The following is a 21485-nucleotide window of genomic DNA, read 5'->3' on the forward strand; positions in this document are numbered from 1 at the left end:
CGGTTCGCTGCGACTCGGTTCGATTCGGCTCGAGCTGCCTGCATCGAGCCGTGCTCTCGAACAGATGTGCGTCGCAGTGTTGTTGCAAACGCCGGTCGCGTAGGTTGTTGCTAGTGTGAAACGTCGAGCGCATCGCCCACCCACACGCACATACACATATGTACGTAGTCGAGTGCGCGGAGCAGTCAGTTGTTGCCGCCAATTGAATGGACAGTCGCGGTTAACGAAACACGAAAAGTCGCCTCGCGTCGCGTCGCGTGGAGTTCACTTGAGCTGAGTGGCGGCGAGTGTGTGTGTTTGCTTTTTTTTCGAACGCGCGAAACACGCGGCTGTTGCGGCTGTCGCGAGTGCATTACTCACTGTTTTTTTTTCGGTTACTTGCAAGTGATACCCCTTAAACGACCCAGCCCCCCCCTTCAACCCGCTCACAAGCAGCAAACGCCAAAAGGTGATTATATTTGGAAAAGCAAAGCCGTGGAGTAAATAACGGAGCGGAGAGCGGATCAACACAAAGCGAGGTAAAGAGAGTGGGAGAGATAAAGAGTCAAAATAAGTGCATAGAGTGCGAGGGAGAGAGATGGAGAGAGCGAGCGGGAGAGTGCAATGCTGTCCGTGCGTGTGTGTGTGTGTGTGTCTTTTTACGTACGTATGTGGCTTCTTTCAATGGTGTTGGTGTACCCGTTGAACCGGTTCGACACTCATCTTCGACTTACCTGCAAAACAACAGAAGCAACAATGATAACAACAACAGCAAAAGCGACTGCAGCGTGGTTTGTGCTTGGAAAAACATGAAAAACTGAAACTGAAGCAAAATGCAGCATCGCCAGCAACAACACAACAACAACAACGAAATGAGAACAACAACGTGCAGCTGCAGCAATTGTAATGTCAAATGAATCAAACGAACTGCATCATTTGCTTTTCCGAAGGCAGGAAAATAAGGGAAAGGCAAAGAAAGAAAGAAAACATATTTACCATATATACATATGTATGTATGTATTTACGTAAAGTGCGGTGTGCAGTTTAAAAGCCATTAACCCCAAAAACTGAAGTAACGAATCATCTGCCCGGAGATCGCTGATTTCCCCCCACTGAACTCAATTCGGTTGGCCAGAATACACAGAATACACCCGTTACAAATTGGTGGCTAATATGCAATATGATCTTTAGTTTGCAACCATATGCATATCCACAGTCTTCAAAAACAACGTGTGTGTGCGTGCCCGCTGAGGGGTTAAGGCGAGCGCGCGCGCTACCTGCGCGCCCTGCCAAGGGTTAAGCACTCAGGCAAGAAGTTTCGCGTGTAATTGACGTTGCCAAAAATTAAGAAAGAAAGAAAAACAAACAAACGCAGAACAAAACAAAACAAAAAAACTAGCAAGAACAGAACAAAAGCACGACAAGGAATTAGAAGACAGCGAACAGAAGAGAAACTTAATTTTTTTTCTGTTCTTGTTTCAGGTTTTACACTCTTACAGAGAGTACATTGGTTTACGTATGCAAGGTACACATAATCTTGATCAGTATTGAGTTGATATAATCATGTTCGCTTATCCGTCCATGTTAATAAACAAACTAGTCTCATTTTTAAAATGATCTGCGTGAAACTTTCCCAAATGTCTTCTTTCGATTACAGGTAGTAAATATATACTTCGCAATGGGCTCAATCAGACTACTATATCATAGAAGACTACCACCATACAATCGGAAAATTATCTGAAAGTAATAGAATCTCTATAAATAGTAGATTCATTGCTTTTGATCATTCGGTATACACCAGGTTTTTTTTTATATTTTTAATGCAAGGGTATATAAGCTTCGGCTTGTTTTCCTTCTTCGTTTTTTGTGTTTTGTCCATGCAGTACAGTTAGCCGCCAGTGGTACTGTCAAAGTGTGCGTGTTTCTGCGGGTGTGATTACCTTGGTATTGGTAGGTGCGTGCGTGTGTGAGTTGGTGTTTTTGGCGGGGCACTTTTTTGTTGTCATGAATTTATCCTGGGAGCGAATAAGAACTGCAGGCGAAAGGAGCGAAAATGGGCGAAGCGGGTGAACAGGGGAAAACAGGGAAAACCAAAAACAAAGCGATTAGCACGGAGAAAATCCAGCAAAGATGCGAAAATTGCGGCCTAGAAAGTAAGACCCTAAGAAAAAGTGCCAATAAGACTTGGGAAACAATTGGATATACCCTCGCCCAACGTGTTTTGGTGGCTTATAAGCACTAAAGGTCAAATTCAAAACGATAGAAATATATATTTTCACTTTGAGGAAAAGCTTAAGACGGAAATGTATTTCAGATTTGTACCATCTTAGAATTTGTTTATTACTTTAGTTTATCGCTTTAGTTTCAGACACAAATCTGTATAGTCAAAATTTAATTTTACCGCCCTGCATTTTATGGCTATTAAATGGTGTAATTTGATTATGGATTTTATTTTGGGTCGCCTTTTTACTACAACCCAAATTAAATATGACAGATATGGAATTTTTCGATTTAGGGAATGCGTATTATGGTTTTCTTACGATGGAAATAGAATTTCTACTTCATCTCTGAATAGAAAAAATTCCTTACTCTTTCCTTTCTATCAATTAACATAGAATTCGAAACTTTATTATTTCTCAAAAACACTTGTATTAAACACAAACAATCTAAGAAAATAATTTTGTCTTCATATCTGTACAGTTGCCACAAAAACGATCAAGTCCAATTAGAAAAGTGTATTTGTTTAAAAGCAATTACAAAAAAATTACATATTGTTTTTCGCTTTCTACAAAAAGTAATAACCAAAATGGTCCTAAGACGAACATGTGAGACATTTTTTTGGGGTTCTATTTCACAAGCACTTGAAACAAGATATTAGTAGAGTAGTTTTATAGTTCTCAGAATCTTATAGATATAATATTAAAAGAAACATTCATTGCTCTTAAATATAAATATAAGTAAATAAGACTAAATGACCAATTAGGTTTTTATACAAACATGTGGATAATTAAAAGTCGTTTTCTTTCTTAAATAAGCTATGTAGTTCTTTGGTTTTAAACATTTCATATCTCATATCAGATTCTTATGGTACACTGAGCGCTCAAGACTTTAATCTAAAGAGATGTCGGTGAAGAATATCCAAGGAGACCTTGAATAAGTATTTTAGAAAAGTAATAAATAACGTTAGGCAAATAGGACTTAAATAGGGATTATCACCTTCAATTTGTTGACGAGATTAAGTTTTCAGTGCGTTTTGCGTGTGACTTAAGCTGAATTTTGGGCTACCAGGGGAAAATATGCCAATGGTAATTTTGTGGTGGACCGTCAGTCAACTCCCGAAACGAGGAATCTAAAGTTCAGTGAAACTACCTCAAAATTGTAAAGTACAATTGGCTTAGGAGAACTGGCAAACTTTTGATTTTATCGTGACAATGAACCAAAAGCCGAGTCGGAAATTGTTTAAACATCGCTCGACTTCTAATTGTCTCCGCATTTTTTTCCACCGACGGCATTTGACAAAGACGTTATCTAAATATTCGTAGATAACTCAGGGAAAATAACATTAGCAAACGGAAAATATCAAACGAGTAGAGTACATTTAGGGTCATTGATTTGGAATAGGAATTGGACCTATGTATGTATGTACTAAGTCAACATGGGAAGTCACCAAAAAGCTGGTGATAAACGATACATCAGCGGTCTTGTGGCATGTGTACATGTGAACCAAGCCATTCCACACACATTTCACCCAAGTTCCCAATGTTGCGCTGAATATCCAAACCGTTTGGACTGAACTTTAAGCAAAGTCACTGTTCCACTGCAGAAGATGGATAACAACACCAAGTGCTCCTCGTAAAATGCCGCAGGGTTTTCACAGGGCAATGACAAGGAGACTTTGAATGACCAAAACGGGCTGTTTCGAAATTATTATTGTAGCCTATTAAATTATAGATATTTTATTTTTGTACTTATTCATATTGGATGCTCGAAGTCAGATTCTAATTAATGTTTCTTCGATGGTTCTTATTTTCTCAATGAGCTGGTTGGAATATTTGAAAATGGGTGGGTTAATCATAATGTATTGATTGTTTTAGTTGATTGATTGTTTAGTAACGTAAAGTTTGTAAAGCTTGGGTTACCAAAGCAGCAAGATATAGAACTTAAAGGATTTTGTGTAAAACCCTCGCAGTTAGTGGGTATATTATAGTCGAAGCATGCGGGCAACTCGATCTTTTCTGGTCCTTTTCTTTTGTTTTGATTAGCAGTACATTTTTATGTCAAAATGAGGATACGTTGGTTGATTCCGTTTAAAATTCTCCTAATTAGTGGGTATTGCATAGTCGAGGCGTGCGACCAATGCGATCTTTTATGGTCTCTACATGCTCGAGTTAACGTTGAGTTAGATTTCGGAGTTTGGGTTAGCTGTAGTTAAGACTAACGTGCACCACTACCACCAACAACAACAAGTGTGGAAACAGCAACGGTCACTTCTACAGCAAAAGCAACAACCACAACAACAACGAAAGGAACAAGTAGTAACAACAACAACAACCAGAGCAAACCACTTCATCGAAAACTCGTTTTGACAACAATTATGGCCCAAGCGGAAAGGCAGAGCTCTGTGGAGTTGGAGTTTCAAATAAAGTTGGGGCCAAGCAGCACAAAGCGAAATAAAAAAAAAATGATAAAAAAAGAGCTGGGGGAAAAAGAAGAAAGATGCTGAGAAAACCGAAGTTTAAACCACCACCGAGGCTGCTGTGTTGCAGATGAAGGATTGCCTGTGGTTACTGTGTTACTGTTTGCTTTTGGCATTAAGGCAGTACAGCTTGGCCATCTTTTCGGCCATCGGCTGCTTCCTGATCGAAACCACGCGATAATAATAGTCTAAAGCCGAACGGAGCCAGCTTCCTCAGTCCACTAATACATATGTACTGGCCAGAACTTTTGGTCAGCGAAACTGTATTTTTTCATTTTTCTCAAAAGGGTAGATATCTGCAGGAATAGTATTTGAAGTAAGATGGCATCGGAAAAGCACAAAAATGCTGTTTTTTGTGCAGCATGCGTCATCTTGTATGTATCTTGGTAGGTTAAAACTTATCGGTCGATTGACAAGTTTTGAAAACGCATGTGAGCAGCATTTTGAACATGAATGAATCACTTCAAATCGAAATAATGCGCGAAACGTGCAGAATGTCGAAAATGTGCCCCGAAAAATGTGTGAACAAAAAAATGTCTCAGAAAAACGGTGTACGACGCTACACTGCACAACAAAAGCCAGCCTTTTTTTCTGCGCTGATTTTTCCCTCGACTTATTTATTTGTGCCTGGCTAATTGGAAATCAAATTTTACGCCAGCGAAAAACACAGGACCCTTTTTAACGGAGAACAAAGCGCTTGGAAAAATGATGGTGATGGTGCGTGGAAAAAAGGGTCAAATTTGTCTTTGCCAGAATTGGCATTGATTGATGATGTATTTTAAATTAAAATAAATCGTACGAAATGTTTATTTTAAAGTTAGCCCATAATCACACACAAACGTTAAAGCGTACCATAAGCTTATCAATCGAAAGGAAAAGTAAATAATAAATTAATTTTACTGTTAGAGTCAGTGTGAGTTGACAGTCAATATCTTTTTATTTTTAAGACACTAGTATCAGATTGGATTACATTTTATTTACTCGCATAAAGTAAATTATGGCCAAAAACAAAGGAACATTTTTAAGTTAGCAACACATTCAATTGGCAGTCAATTGAATAATTAATAACATTTATTAAGAATTTTAATTTGACCCAAATGCAAAAATTTACATACATAGATTGAAGTGTTTGCACTTTAAAGCTGTTGGATTTTAACAAGAATTTGACAAGAATTTTAAACAATGCTTTTATTGTAAATGCATATCATAATCGACATAAAGAAGTCGTCTTTTCCATTCTCCTGTGTATTTAAGTTATCTATTTAGGTAAACTGGTCTATTAGTTCTGAAACTAGAAAAATTGCACAGTATAAATAAATATGGAAGGGAAAAACTGCAGTTTTAAGCTCAATAAAGGCGATAACTCGGCACAAAAAAAGCAAATATGTATGTAAATATCGAGTTATCAAAGCATTTCATTCACTCTGCTGAATGTGAGACTGTTTTGTGACTAAATTACCAAAAGGGTGTTCCCCCGTGTGTACTTTTTATACATACATATGTATGTATGTGCATACGTCATTTACCATTTACCTTGGCACAATATGGTTTATTTTCGTATACTCGGCTCAACTATTGTGTGTGTGGTTTGGCTTTTGCATTATTTCGGCTTCATTATCGGACTGTTTTGTGGTGCTGAAAGTGTTTTGCTTGTTTTGCGAGTATATTGTTCTTTAGCGCCTACGCCATTTACCATTTATCATTTACCACTTACTTCTACTTCTACTTCTCAAAACTCATAAATAAGTTTTAGTTTACCCTCTGCTCGCTGTGCTGCGCGCTCCTCTTTCTGGCGTTCTTCATCATTGTTTACTCCTTTTATGCCCTCCATTCGCTCTCTGCCTTCGTGCTCTCATTCGTCTCTCTCTCTCTTTTGGCGACTTCTCGGGACTCGGCTCCTCATGATCAGTTCATACGTGGCTCGAGTTCGAAGTTTGATTCGGAGATGCCAGGTTCGATTCAGTTGCTTCGAACACGTTCGATTCTAGAGTCGTGCACTCGCAGAAGTTGTGAGGACGTTCTTTTCGTTTAAGTCTCGTAGGATTTTTGTTTGTTAAATATCAAATAAGACTATTGTCTCAGGCACTTTCAACTTGTTTTGTATACAATGAGAACATTTATGTTTTGCTCTTGCTTCGCACATGTTCGATATGGCGAACATGTGGTTTAGCAACAAACATTAGCAAACAGTGTCGATTAGTGTGGGTTACTCTAAGTGTACTCTCATACAAATCTGTTTGTTGGCAGTCAACACTTGCAAAAACCATGGGCTACAAACAAATTTTCAAAAATAAAAATGTTGATAAAAATCTTTCAGTTTAAACAACAAATATTTCCAGCTATCAATATCAAACCAAGTTGTAAAATTAATAATAATAATTTATAAATTTATGGAGTATAAATTTGTTTTCCTAAATGATTAAAGGAAAAAAAGTTTGCTGGCGAACTTTAGACTTTGCAGCCCCATAATCGCTTGTATAGACCTCGAAACCTTTTTGCTTGTACTACATCTGTAAAAAAGTGTCTTAAACTAAATTTTCCCACACCTCAGTCGTGTATTTATTATTAATTACGGACTACAGGTATCGCGAACTTCATTTACACCCACACACACACACATACGCACACGCGCCCACACATGCACACACACGCGTCATACACACACGCGAAGTCGGACACGCACACACAATATGTGCATGTGTGCGTGAATGAATATACGAAAAATCAATTAAAACTTTTAATTGAAAGAAAGATTTAAGTGAAATTAAATTTTTTCGCCCCTGTTCGTCAGCTCATTTAACTCATCTCTGCCCAGCTCTGCCAAATCTCATCATCGGCGCGTTTTGAACTCATCTCAAGAAAGTTAAAGTTTACGGAAGCGATATCAATAGGTGGGGTATACCATAGATGGGCTGTATAATAATACTTATGAGCACACGATAAAAGCGCCCATTTGCTCATTCACAAGTCACTTTTCTGTAATAACGTCGAAATCATGCGGGTGTCGTAAACTACTCAAATAATCGTTAAATACAGAAATGGATAAAATAATTGATGTACTTTCTCCTTTTGTGGCGGTAAACCTTTATATGGTTAATGTCTCTATTTCGATACGAATGTTATTAGTTAAGCAGGTTGCCGAGAAACTCACGTGTTTCAAGAACCAAACCAAATTTAAGGCATAAATTGATCAATAAGCAGTGTGCATATGCATGTCAACGCCATCGAGCGTAATCACCAACAGGTGGAATGATTTATTATTCCAGCTTAAATGCACTAAAAAGGTTCTAATGTTTCGTTTTCATGTGAATATTTTCACCATCCGTTTATTTTACCCAAAGCAACGCCTTTCGTCACTTGCTTGAAACTAATTAAATGCAAGTGCTGTGCAAAAAAAAATAGGGAGCCCAAATACCTAGTGTTCTAATTAGGGCTTTCCATTCGCAACATTACCGAAAGAAGTGCCTCCTACAACTGTGAGTGCTTTCATGAATTCACTGCGTAAAATGAGGATGTGCTAGAAGCTCCTTTTCCACCTGTTACTTGTAAACTGAATATGGTTAATTATAGTGACTGCGTGTTTAATGATATTTCTTAAGAGATCGCTCTTTCATTTATTTCCAGACTACCTTTGGTGTCATCGTTTGCTCCGTTTTCCAAACACACTGTTTAAACGCAGAAGCAGTTTAAGACTTGCAGATGATTGGAGTCAAATAATCAAAGAGGTAAATATATTCTAAATTCAAATTTAAACACCTATGGCTTTGCGATATCATATATAACAATTATGGGAAATATCTTAAGACTCGAAAACTGAACCTTGACATTAAGCATTTGCTTTATAAGGAATATAGTATTTATAGTTGCATAAACTTTCGAGGATTAGCAAACGACCACGTGTTTCCAGGTAATAAACGGCGCTAATCCAACCAGTTTATATATGTACACATACAGGTATATGTGTGTATTTGTAGGCCAGAAAACATACATACATGCATATGTGATGGGGCCTTATCAAATGCATGATACCATGATACCGGCTGCCAAGCAAGGCTTGTAATTTTTAAATTAGAATTACGTGATGTGCCTGCTAAATTGGGATTATTGAACGGTCGGAGAGCTAGGCAAGTGGCTACGAAAATGTTGTTTAGAGCCAGGTCGAGAAGTATGGGACTTACGGGCCAGAGCAACAAGCTTTCCTGCCACGGAAACACTTCGGAGGATGGAGGATGTGGATCAAGTCGTGGGAATTTTGCTTCTAAGAGCCAAAATGTTGCTAGACGTTGCCCCATGCTTTCCTGAGAATCTGAGAAACTAAAACGGAAATGAGTGCGGGGATGGGATGTTGGGTTTAGAGGTGCTTTCTCGGGCGGGTAAAGAACCCCAAAAATTAAATAGAGAAGAAAAATTACAATATATATGTCATGCTCAAAGTGGAAAGGCCATGGGTGGAAAAATAATCAACTGCGGTGAGCGGTGAACAGATGTCAAGGTGGGGCACAGATGGCAGGGCTTAAATACTCTTTACTACACTCTTACTATTCCCTCAATGAGCACTCGCACATTGGGGGACAAAAAAATGTGAAATGTGTGACCTACAAGCTGGTTTAATGCCATTCAAAAATTGTTCGAGTGAATATATAGATGCGTTCAATGTAAAAATTTGTAGATGTTCATAATTTCCCACATTTCCCATTTTTTTTAACTCTTTTATTTATTTTTTTTATTCTGAAGCGTAGAGTTTAAAACTAAGTGAGAAATTTGATAACCGAGAAAGTGAAAGCAGCAGGAAGACATTCTCCACGCACATTGAAAGTACATTTCACGATTGAATTGTATGGACTTTATGGGGTTGCAAACGAAACACTCGTCTTCCCACATATTGTGTACAGAATGCAGCACATTGCGCCCTCGATATGAGGGAAACAGACCGAAATGCGTCGTCAAGATGTCTCAGTGAGTGTTAGGGTGAGTGGCCGTTGGGGGTGGCTGACTGCACATTCCACTATGGTTGTACACAAATATATGTACACATATTGTGTATATAATATATATGGTATATTGTATACATGCTGGGAAAAAAAAAACAAGAAAGCAAGGAAAATATGATGCGCAGGAGGTGGTTGCCTTCGCCCAGTTCATAATGCAAACCGCGCCAGGCGATTGGAAATTAATGAAATTTTATATAAAAGTCCAAACCAAATTGAAGTATGAATGAGCGGAATGAATGTGTAAATGAACGTCTGCCAGCCGCCCCCAAAGCACCCACTTCCCACCCAACACCCAATCTATATGCTATATATGTGGGCCATTACAAAAAGGAGCCATAGCCAGATGAAAGCGGAACTCCATTATCCCAGGAGCTGGGGAGCTGTGAAGCTGGGTAGCTGGATAGCTGGGTAACCGGAGAGTTGGGGAAATTGTTGCCGGGGCTAATGCGAAATTTGTATGCAGTCCAAACAACGGCAGTCATTTCTTTTGTTTTGCTCCGCTCCACTACGCTCTGCCTCTTGTTTTTTGTATTTCGTATTTCGTATTTTGTATTTTATTTAGCTTTCTTCGCTTTTTTGCTTTTCCAGTTTTGAATTTGGTTTGCTTCTTGTAGGCCTGCTATGGATTTCGTTTCTGTTTGGGCACTTGGCGCTGAGAAAAATAACAATCAAATGTAATGTTTGCCTTGCCGTAGAGAAGGGGCCCAGGATATTATGTAGAAATACCCTCGTATTGGCACTGACCATCGACTCATGGAATCCCAACAAAGAAGTTAATACTTTCAGTGCGTAAATTTCATTAACGTTTTATTGACACAATCCAGACAAAACATAATTAGCTGTACGCGAACACGTGAAAAAAATACGAAATGCCAATGTTGTCAGCGGGAGCAATTAAACCAGAAGCAATTGGATTTTATACACTGACTTTTGGGAGCACGAAACTTTTTAACAGCTCATTAAGAAGTTGCTGCTTTTTCAGCCGTTTAAGCCAAGGTATTGAGTGTATGTTTTGCATATGAACCACCCAGAATCATCGGTTTAGCCTGCTCAGCGATCAAGGAAAATGTTTGCTCCGGGCACGACTCGGGGTATTAAATTCGTTTAAGTCTATTATTAAAAATAACCGTTCGTATCCCACATATGTTAGAAGTTGTTTATTGGTTTTTCATTTTTTTTCCGTTTTTTTTTTGTCGCTGGTGGCGGAAGACTAAACACAACAACTGGGGTGGTGGCGAAACAGAAATATTTGAGTTTTATGCGCACAAAATTATAATAGGCATATGCCGTGCTACGTGGCTCCAAAATCCCTTGCTAACCCAACTCCATCCGCACAATCTCTTCGCTGTTTTCCTCTTATTTTTTGCATCCTTGTTTGGGGCAAATGTACGTTTTTAACGATGGGCGTTTGCCCCTCTAAAAGTGCCATTTTGTAGGGGCCACCGCTGCAGGTTGAATAGTTGGGGAATCCAAAGATAAATCTCATTATTATGGCTTCCGTTTATTTTCGAACACAAAACACATACACAAACTTCAACTTGCCACAGACAGCAAGACAACTTCAGCATCCACATCAGCATCAGCATCAGCATCAGCCTCAGCCTCTTTCCTCTTCGCCACAACCAAGTGCCATCGACTTCCACCGGTTTGGATACCCATCTCCGGAGACAAGTTGCTAGATTCCGGTGCGAAGCCCAAGGACTCACTTGCTCACAAAGGGGGACACGAAAAGAAGACTGCCGTCGAGTGTCACAAACTGGAGTTACCCTTCAATCGTACACGCTTTTCAGTTGCTCACTCAAATGACCAGTTGATTTGGTGGTATTTAAGTTCTATCAAATATTTGCCAGTTGAAAACACCGCCAAAAAGCATCATTTTGCAATGTTAATCCATATTATTTTGCCTATGAAATATTATAATTTAATCAGCTTTGGCAGATTTGTGCTTTTGACGCCACTTGTGCAATAATAACAATGCATCTAGATACTTTTTAATAACGGAAACCAAATGTGGTTACATTTAAATTGTATTTGTACAATTTGTAAGTGCATTAATTCTGTCGCTTTTAAACGGATTTGTTAAAAAAATGCCATTATTATAACACATACTATATACGCAGCAGCGCATTAGTTTGCTTTTTGCAAATAAGAAATTAGTCAATTAACAAGTTACCGTGACTTCCTAATTGGAAATCTAATAATAGCGTATTTATGTAGCAATATTCGCCTATCGAAACATTTCCATCAGCAAACACGGATTGCCATTAACAGTTGGTTTTGCCTAACGAGTAAAATTAATAAATGTGAAAAGGAAAAATGATATACATTTCTAAAGGCTGCCTAAGGGCCAAGTACTCGATTTATTTGCGTTGCAAATACTGAGATAACTCTGAACAACTTTTTGCTTACCTTTTCTTTTGTATCTAAAAGATTAATTTCGATATTTGCAGTGGGATTTTGCCCACTATGCATAGTTGAATCAAGTTCACTAGCAAAGCTGATTAAATTATATATGTGTTTTCCATATTTCTTTTTTTGGCGCGAATCTGCCATACATGCGCACTTGCTTACATTCATTTTATTAGCCCAGGTAAATGCAAATCTTTCCGGCCAAATTCCACTGACCACAAAACAGTATTACGGATTACCAACCATATCACCACCATATCAGAGTGCGTTCGATGACCTTTTAGTCGGATTGCCGAGGATGGAGTTTGGGTTACCGCAAAAAATGTGACGCCAGCAAGGAAAACTCCGGGTGCGCTGGCAAATTTCCATGAATTTGGCATTCTATCATCACTTTATCGGTGCGCTACGGTTCGTTTCGGTTCGGCAGGGAATGAGATTACTCGAGCAGCTTCTAGGTTCTGGGTCAGATAGATCCGCTGAGTGGTATGGCATGCTATGCCACCAGCACCACTTGCTTCAAATCACAAAGACGCTTGTGACATTCGCTTTCGCATTCGCATTTCCAGTTACTATTTCCTGTCAATTTTTCTTAGGCACTCGCTCCTTCGAAATATTGTGACAGTTTGCAATAAACGCACGGAACGGGAATCTCTGCCTGGTTGACTGCCTGTTTGCCTGCCTGGCACCCAAAAAGCAATCTCCTTCAGCAGCAGCACCACTATCACCACCTGCCCACTTGCTCATCCGCCCGCCCCTTTTATTTTATGACCATAAAAGGAAAGCCAATGCACCAAACTGGCGCTCCGATAAATTTATACAGCACATTTCATGCGATCAACACATAAATATTATTATACTTTATGCGAAAAAACCACGAATCTCTCTCGCTCTATATATATATATATATATAAACCAGCAGATAATGGGTGAATGTATGGGGAATATATAAATACCGATGGCGAATTTCTGGTCAAATCAAACAGTTTATTTAAGGTGCCGAGTAGAGCCTTTGGTCATAAAAATTCCCTGGCTACGAGTACAAAAAGCGATTTTACCAAGTGTGTTTGTTTGTCAGCACAGAGCCATCACTCTGCTTTTTTTTCTCATTTTTTCTTTTTTTTTTTTTACCAGTCGCTTTGCTTTGTGTCTAATAGTTATAACATTTTTCGCAGCTTGATGCTTATCTTAAGTCGCCTTGGGCCATAATCAACGCTGACATGTCGACTGGATGGGATGTGATGGGATGGGATTGTATGGTATGGGTTGTTATGGTATGGTATGGGTTGGCATGGCTTGTATGACGGGTGACTGGATGGCTGGATTGCTGGATGGCTGGATGACTGGGTGACTGGATGCCTTGGGTGTTGTGGGCTTTTGAGGGGCGCCGAGCACCGAGTGGCGAGTGGCATATTGAAGGGCTTTTGGAATTGGGACCACAAAGCTCCAAATGCGTATTGCATACATAAATTTGAGTCGAGTACTACGTACATTTTGCTCACGTTTGCTGCACAAAATAAATCTTTGACAGACAACCAGGCGGTTGGAGGAGGATGTTGGATGTTGGATGTTGGATAGAGAATGGAGGATGGAGGAGCTACGAGCCTTTGTAAAACTTGCTGTAGGAACCGAACCCAGTCTTTGAGATCTAACGGTAAACAAAATCTGTACAGCATTCCCCAATTCTGCAGGAGGTCATCATCAAGAGATTAAAGCCATGAATGATATAAAGAGTTTTGCTGCTCCGAACAATGTGCTTTTCGACGCGTTTTGCATACAGCTTCAGTTTGCTTGACGGTAAACTAGAAATTTTCATATGTGAGTTGCCAGTTTGAAAGCTATTTTTGAACTAAACTTTTAGTTTTAATTGGATTGATATTGGACATCAGAATGCTATGGACTCTGACGGCCTGTTTCGAATGGCGCAAGTTTAGACACCCTCGACTGATTTGGAACAACTTTTTACTACGTTCAATTTCTAGAATTTAATTTAGATTCTTTATTATTTTATGAACATGAACTCTGCAAAAAAATAAGCATTACGAAAAACATTTTCGCAAGTATTAATTTGATGGAATGCCAGAATCGAATCGAAATGTTCTTTGTGGCTTCCCACATTGGTAAATTCATGTGTTCCTCGATTGATTGTTATCATTTATTATTGTCCCATTTCCACATAATGTCTTATTAATAGTCGAGCGTCACAAATGGCAAACCAACTTGTCGTGAAGATCACGAAAGTGAAGACGAAATGAAAGTAGAGCCAAATCGATATGTTATAATTAATGTGTTAATAAAAGCGTTATGCATTCGTCGCTGGCTTCTGGAAATTAGGCTTTTGGCCAAAATCGACGGAGGGCGGAGGAAAGCGATTAAGATAAGTATTTTGACGCTACTGCAAAAACATCGCAATGCGCCTCAAATGAGCCGAGCAATGTGTCGCGACCTGCTTTCCGAATCGATAGGCGCAAAAAAGCCAAAAGGCTGGAAATCAGGAAGGCAGGAAAAATGCCATAAAATGTAGCTGAGCCAGAAGAAATACGATAGCACATATAAATTTATTTAAATGAGCGCTACGTGTAATGACTGACTGGCAGGCGGATTGGTGGATTGGAGGATTGGAGGATTGGAGGATTGGCGGAGTGGAGTATTGGTGGGTTGATAGGTCGAGGGGTGGCCTCCTCGTTGCCTGGTAGCTAATTTACCAATCGATGTCATTGATACTAGCGCCAGGAATTCAGACGGAAACTGCTCCAAGAGCCCGAAAGCCTTGTACTACCTACCATCGGATTGCTTTAATTAAATTTCGCATTGATATTTGCTTGCCTGTTTGATTGCGGGACGGATTGCTCATACTGGACAGACTGAACGGACTGAGCGAACTGCGACGGACTTCTTGCCTTTGTTGTTTCCGGTGCATCTCGGCTTTCGACCGCGGTCCGTGGAGCACGACGGCGTGCCAGGCGGCCATGGATGCCATGGATGCCTTGGAGCAGGAGGAGGAGAAGAAGGAGGCGGTGGTGATGGTGATGGCGATGGTGTTGAAGGCACCGGGAAATGGCTCGCTGCACGTGCTTAAAATTGCACCAGAGGAGAATTCTTAATTCTACACGAATAAAAGCAAACAGCACGACATCGTATCGATATTTAATATACGCAGGTCAAATGGGTATTTGAGTGGGTAATATCAAAACGAAAGCATTTTGCTCGTCTCTGGAATATATTGTTGGTTTCGTTGGATAGAAACTGAATTATTTTGAAACTTGATAAGAAATTCAGTTGGTATGAACATCAGAAACTGTTGAATTCCAAGTATGTCCATGCTCAAATCCCATTTTTCATTGAAAGGTGCTTTAAATTGTGGAGTTTCAAACCTAATATTATAATATGTGTATATAATTGCATTGCTATTATGCTATTATCACGCTGTACTTGTTTCCCACGATGCCTTATAATGAAATTATTCATAAAATGAATTTATAAATTGGACAAAAATTAAAATGGCCCACTCTTTTTCTCCCAGTGCAGCTGGCTGGCTCCACACGTGGCCGCGTGTGTGCAGTCTAGGGTAGAGCGTACATGCTTCCACTTACCGGCGTGCTTAATTCTTCGCAGTTATTCAAGTGTACAGGGAACGGGTTTGGGTTTATTCGTTTCCCCGATTCATTCATTCATTCGCGCACTCATTCATTCGCGCCTCACATTCTTCCTTCTTCGCCGGTGACGTCGCGACGGTGACGTAATTAATGATGCTAGCCGCAAATTATTTAAATTGAATTGCACTAGCAGCAGCAGACAATGCGATGCATCCCTTTATCCCTTGGTATCTCCTTTCAATTTGTTCGGCGATCAAAGGTCTTACAGTCACACTTCCCTCCCAACTGGGTGATGAATTGACTACCACTGACTTCCACTGCTCACCATGGAGCTGAAATCTATATTTTTTACACAACTCCATTCTTGACAGCGTTGATTTCAGGCACTAAATATTCAAGCCTGCCATTCTGGTAATAAATAAAGAAAGGGTTTCGTGCAAACTTAGTATTCTTGGACGTCAGTCACGATTTTACCATCACGTTTATGTGTAGCCTGTCGAAATATTTATGCAAATATTTATTTTTTCGACCTTTAATTGCTTCGATTCACGAGAAGTGCGCATTTCGATTTAAGATCAATTGTGCTACTTTTTATAAAGTAATTCAAGCCATAATTTCAAACTTAAAACACCACATTAATGTGATTATGCCAGTAACCATATTTAGAATATTTAATTGCTAGTATGTTTCGTTCGCTAATTAATTATTTGAATTTCGATTATAAAAGCCCTATTTCTATCTCTTTCCAGGTGAGACTGACACATTACATGAAGCCTTTGTACTCTTCCGCATTCCGGAAAACAAGAAGTACATAGGTACGTAAAAAAGAGTGGCGACTATAAATAGGCAATGGTACTTGATATAATTATCCCTCGAAAGGCATCGCACTTAATACCCAATCCGAATATAAACAGCACAGTGGACCATTGATATCCCCACCCAGTTTCTGGTCACATACTCCCTTGTGTTTTCCGTTCTGTTTGCTTACGATTGGAGCCCAATTAAAATTCCTAAATGCTTTCGCTCGGCATCTTGTACACAACATCTCTGGCGATCTGAGGGCTCACAGCTCACAGCTCACAGTTCACAGAATGGGAATAATTTATGCATTTCAAGTATATGGTATGTGTGTACATGTATACACTTTCCCTGCGCTGGCTTTATTATCGCTCTGATTGTTATTTTTCGTTGGCTCCGCAACGCGCCACTCACAAAAAAAAAAAAGAAAAAAGGAAAGAAATGAGAAAATTGTACTTTTGCTTGGCATTCTGACTCAACGTTGCATTGTTTACGGCGTGTTCCGCTTCTTGGTGGCACCACTCGACTCCACTCCACTCCACTGCACTCCACTTGATGGTGGGTCAAATGAAGTGAACGGGTGCCGCTGCGCCTAAGGAATCGCTGGCGGGGATTGGGGGAATCGCCGGGGAATAGGCGGCTCTGGCACAATTGTGCTCATAATTGTTTATCTAAATTGACTGCAGACCTCACTTTAAGATGTACGAGTTTATGAATGTTTGTAGGTACAGTGTGCATGCAACGCGATACATGTAAATACACACACACACCCATATTGACTTGGATCGCAGCAAGAGTACGGAACGGCACACATATCGATGCCCCACTGTGACCTATAGGAGTCATCGCCCTGGGGAGTGTAAACAATGGAATTTAAAAGGTTGCATTCAGGAAACTTTCCATTAATTGTGCTTAATTTTGAATAATGGATGGCAATGTGTAAAGTATAGTTCAATTATTTCAATAACGATTAACTTGCTACATAATGTATGGCAATTCGATTTAACAAAAGCGACACCAATGCATTCAAATGCATTATTTCTGTGCCATTGAAAGAAATCGAAATAAAAGAAACTGAAAGCGCCACTTTTGCCCAACAAAACATTGTTCATTTGCAATGCATATTTTTAGCATGTTAGTTTATACATACATATTTCGTGATAAGAGTGATATAATTTATTCAATATCTGCCTGGAGGCGCTGGGAACAATGCTCATTTTAATTAATTACGTATTTAAGGGAAACTCTTTCTAAAAATGGCCAAAAGTAAATAGCCTGCATTTTGACTGCTGTTCTGCTCTTTTGTTTGAACTTCCGACATCTCAGCTTTTCTTCGCCAGAGGCGGGGGGCAGGGGAAATGGGGCAAAAACTGGGGTTTTTGGGGGTTAAGCACTTGCATGTGAGCTGGCCAGTGGTCGAAAATACTTCAAGAGCTTTATAAATGAAATCAAAACCAATAGAAATATGAATGCGATTAAATACTTGCTGTTGTAAACTAATGGGATAAGAATTAACCCTTTTGGAATTATGCTTCTACTTCGTATCTAACTGGACAAGAAAACAGTTTGATAGTATTTGAAAATTGTTTAATTTCCTTGGGATTACGAATTACACGAAATATATGTACGTGAATATGCTTCTTGTATCTGGAAAAGTTCTTTGCTCTTTGGCATGGAATCTCTATGATGCAGTTGTGGGGTACCTTTGGCTCGTGGATATACAATTTCCTTTGCCCAAACTTGCCTGCGTCGCATAAATTGGATGGCTGTGGGTGGTGGGTGGTGTGGTAGGTAGCTTTACTTTGAATCCACGTATTTAAGAATTCGTGAAATTAATAGCTTCATGAGCACTCGGATAAATCGAGAGAAGTGCACTAATATCAGGGAGGGCTCTACTCACACTACTAAGGGGTAGTGCGGGTGCTGTGCACTTTCCACATTTCTTCCTTTGGCTCTGGCCAATGTATTTTCATTTTCATTTTCATTTGCATTTGGCTCTCTTGTTTTTAGCTTTCTGCCCCCCTTTTGCTTTTTGTGTTCTGCCCTGCTCTGTTCTGCTCGAACTGCTCGACTGCTGTTGTTGTTGTCATCCGTCGCTCGTTTGGTGCGAGTGAAATGCAAAGCAAACAACAATTTGTAATTTCCGTTGTTTCCAAGCCAGCTACCACCCAACCACCCATCCACCCATCCACCTATCCACCTATCCAGTCATCCAACTATCCAACTATCCCAAAGCTCGACCAGATGAGGCTGGTGTTCTGGGGGCATCCACTGGGTGGATAAAGGGTGGAACCAGGGTCAGATGACGAGGGCCTGCTGGCCAGAATGGGCGTGTTTGTGGGTGGGTGTTGGTGCTGGCGTTGGAAACTATTCTACGCTCTTTTAGGTGCAATTTTCTGCTTAAACTGGATGAGAAAAAAAGGAAATCTGTGCTCTGCTGTTCTCGGTGCTGTGATGGCAGCGCAAGCAACTTTGGGCTGGCAAATCTTGCCATTTCAACCCATAGCCAGAGCCAGAGCCAGAGCCATCGCCATCGCCATCGCCATTGCTATCCCCATCACCATTGCCTTGGTCGTAACACGTCCGAGAGGCATATCGGTTCAAGTTTAGGCCAAAGTTATTTGCAATGCATTTTCGGTGATTGGAGAAGCATTGCGCTCAACTCGACTGCAACCCAAAAAATGCCAAACGACTATGGCAAATTTGACCCGAAACCAGAAACTCGAAACTCGAAACTGGAAAACCGCAACCTCTGTTTGCATGCCATTTTTGTGCAAGAAAATTTGTCTTTCTACCACAAAAATAACATTCTTCACCTTGAGGTAGGTGAGCAATTCATAATTACATAATTACTTCCCCTTGCCTGCGATTCATTTTGCTGAAATGTACGTTTATTAAGTCGAAGACATGGCACAATTTCAAATGAAGGGCTCTGATGGAAGCAGAAATGGCAGAATTTGACCCAGAAATGCAATTGAAAATACCAACGAAAATGAGAATGTAAATATTGAAGCCCAGGATGCATCGGAATAACAATTAGCACAAGGATCCAGCCACTTAAGTCAAATTAGTAAGACAAACAAACCCAGATGCCGGAATACTTGCGTACCTTTTGACTTCCAGAATGGACATTAATGTCCGATCAAACAGGATGCGTTGGCAACGGCAGATAAATTAATAAAAAATCACTTGGAAAAGGGGCGGGCGGAGTGGCCGAGTTTGTTTGCCAATGCTTTTAGGCCATGTATTTGCAGTTTGATTACGGCACAAAGGGCGCTTTGAACTGCAGTCGTGTATTTGCATGTGCTCAATCAAACATGAAGGTATTTTTTCCGTTGAATTGATGTGTGTAATGATTGCACTTTCTTATCGGGTCTGTGATGAGCAACAGTATTGTAGGAGAATAAATATTTAGCCACGTTGTATTGACGCAAGAGACTAGAATTTGTTGTAGCAATAATTATAGGGAGTGATGTTGATACTTTGAATCAAATGAAGTTGAGGAAAGTGTAAAAATCTTGCGATTCTTTTACTTTTTGAAAGCATACTTAGCTGGAGAGCTGGCTCCGTATAAAATTGATTGTTTGTAATGAAAACCAGCTCTGTTCATAGTTAGATTAGTTTGTTTGGAAATCGTTAAGTGACAACTTGTGCGCCTTTCCATACAATTCTTATAATATTTCTTTACTTGTACGTGAACCTTTTTGAACTGGTATCAAGGTATATAGGGCGTATATCTGTAACTTTGCGTACATACTCGTGTTTGTGGTAATGTTTAAGCTTGTGTGCTGCGGACGTGTGGCGAATGCATCTGTGTGTGTGTGTGTGCGACGCAGGGAACAACTGAGCCGGCACTAAAAGCCAAACAAAACATGAAAACTGTTCAAAGATACCGACTATTTGTAGTTGCATTTGTATCGGAATCTATATTGGGAGCTTCAGATATGTGCAGTTGGTATACAACTACGTCCACACACCCCTTCGCCAAAGCAAAGCCACGCAACTTCAACATCCACATCCATATCCACATCCATATCCCGCTCCAGTACTCCACCCAACCATCCAACTGCTCCATTCTGCTCACTTGGCCGTCGTTGTCGTTATCGCTGTCTGAGCACAGTGAGCACACAATGTAAAACGCAAATATTAACACGGCTAACCGATATGCCGTATATACAGATATACAGATATAGATACAGATACAGACCCAAAGGCGAAAATGGAGGTAAAAGTACTGAAGAGGTGAGTTGGCAAAGCCGGGGGCACGCACCACACGCACATACATATAATCGGATGCGCCACGGGACAAAGATTATCGGTATAACCGTTCTCCTATCCAGTATTATAGAACCGAATACTATGCCATACTGCGTTCTGGAATGCGGATTAAAAGGTTGCAAGTTATATAGATGGGGAAACCCTTGTACAGAAACCCAAAACCTAGGGCTACGTTGGGTTCTAGGTATAACACTTCTATTGACATGTGTAGAATACATGGATCAGAATATATCGAGAATATATCTCAAGAAATTGTGCTAGCTTATGGGATACCTGATTGATAGGTATCACCTTTTGATAGTAAATCGAGATTTTTTCTTTCCTGACTGGCAAATGCTCGTCAGCCTTGAGCGCGAGTCCAATCACATTACATTGCATTACAATTTCATTTCGATTCCGCAGAAGGGCGGGCAAGTTTTGTGCAAGTGTAGTCTGAAATGCTGTCGTTGCCCGGGAACGGCTAGTTGCATGTTTGATAGCCACACAATTTGATTTAGTGCTACTCGAGCGGACACAGTGGGCCAGCCTTCTTCCATTTCTCCGGCCTCATCTGCTCCACGTGCCCCGTCTGCCCCATCTGCTCCATCTGCCCCTTTCCAGGAGGAGCTGGTCCAATGTTCGAGTTGAGCAATGAGAGGAAGAGCCTGCAGCAGACATGTGCATAAATAATTATTAAAGGCAAAATGCTGGCACGAGAATGCGAAATGAAACCGCAAAAAAATACGCAGAGCAAGCTGAATT

The 21485-nt window shown here is 40.2% G+C and overlaps 1 protein-coding gene across 4 annotated transcripts in view; it reads left to right on the top strand.

The window, feature by feature from the left end:
- Positions 1 to 21485, top strand: part of LOC6550362 — a 103854-nt gene continuing 82369 nt past the window's right edge. For 3 of the 4 annotated variants that reach the window (XM_026981912.1, XM_026981914.1, XM_026981916.1), the window contains exons 1-2: positions 1 to 518; positions 8300 to 8400. The gene's annotated coding sequence lies outside the window, so the exon portion shown is untranslated. Of the gene's footprint in view, positions 519 to 8299; positions 8401 to 16417; positions 16484 to 21485 lie in introns of all 4 variants that reach the window. The other variant, XM_026981915.1, reaches the window with a different exon arrangement.

This window comes from Drosophila erecta, unplaced genomic scaffold (genome assembly GCF_003286155.1).
Source record: "Drosophila erecta strain 14021-0224.00,06,07 unplaced genomic scaffold, DereRS2 tig00000126-arrow-pilon, whole genome shotgun sequence".
NCBI classification, from domain to species: Eukaryota; Metazoa; Arthropoda; class Insecta; order Diptera; family Drosophilidae; genus Drosophila; species Drosophila erecta.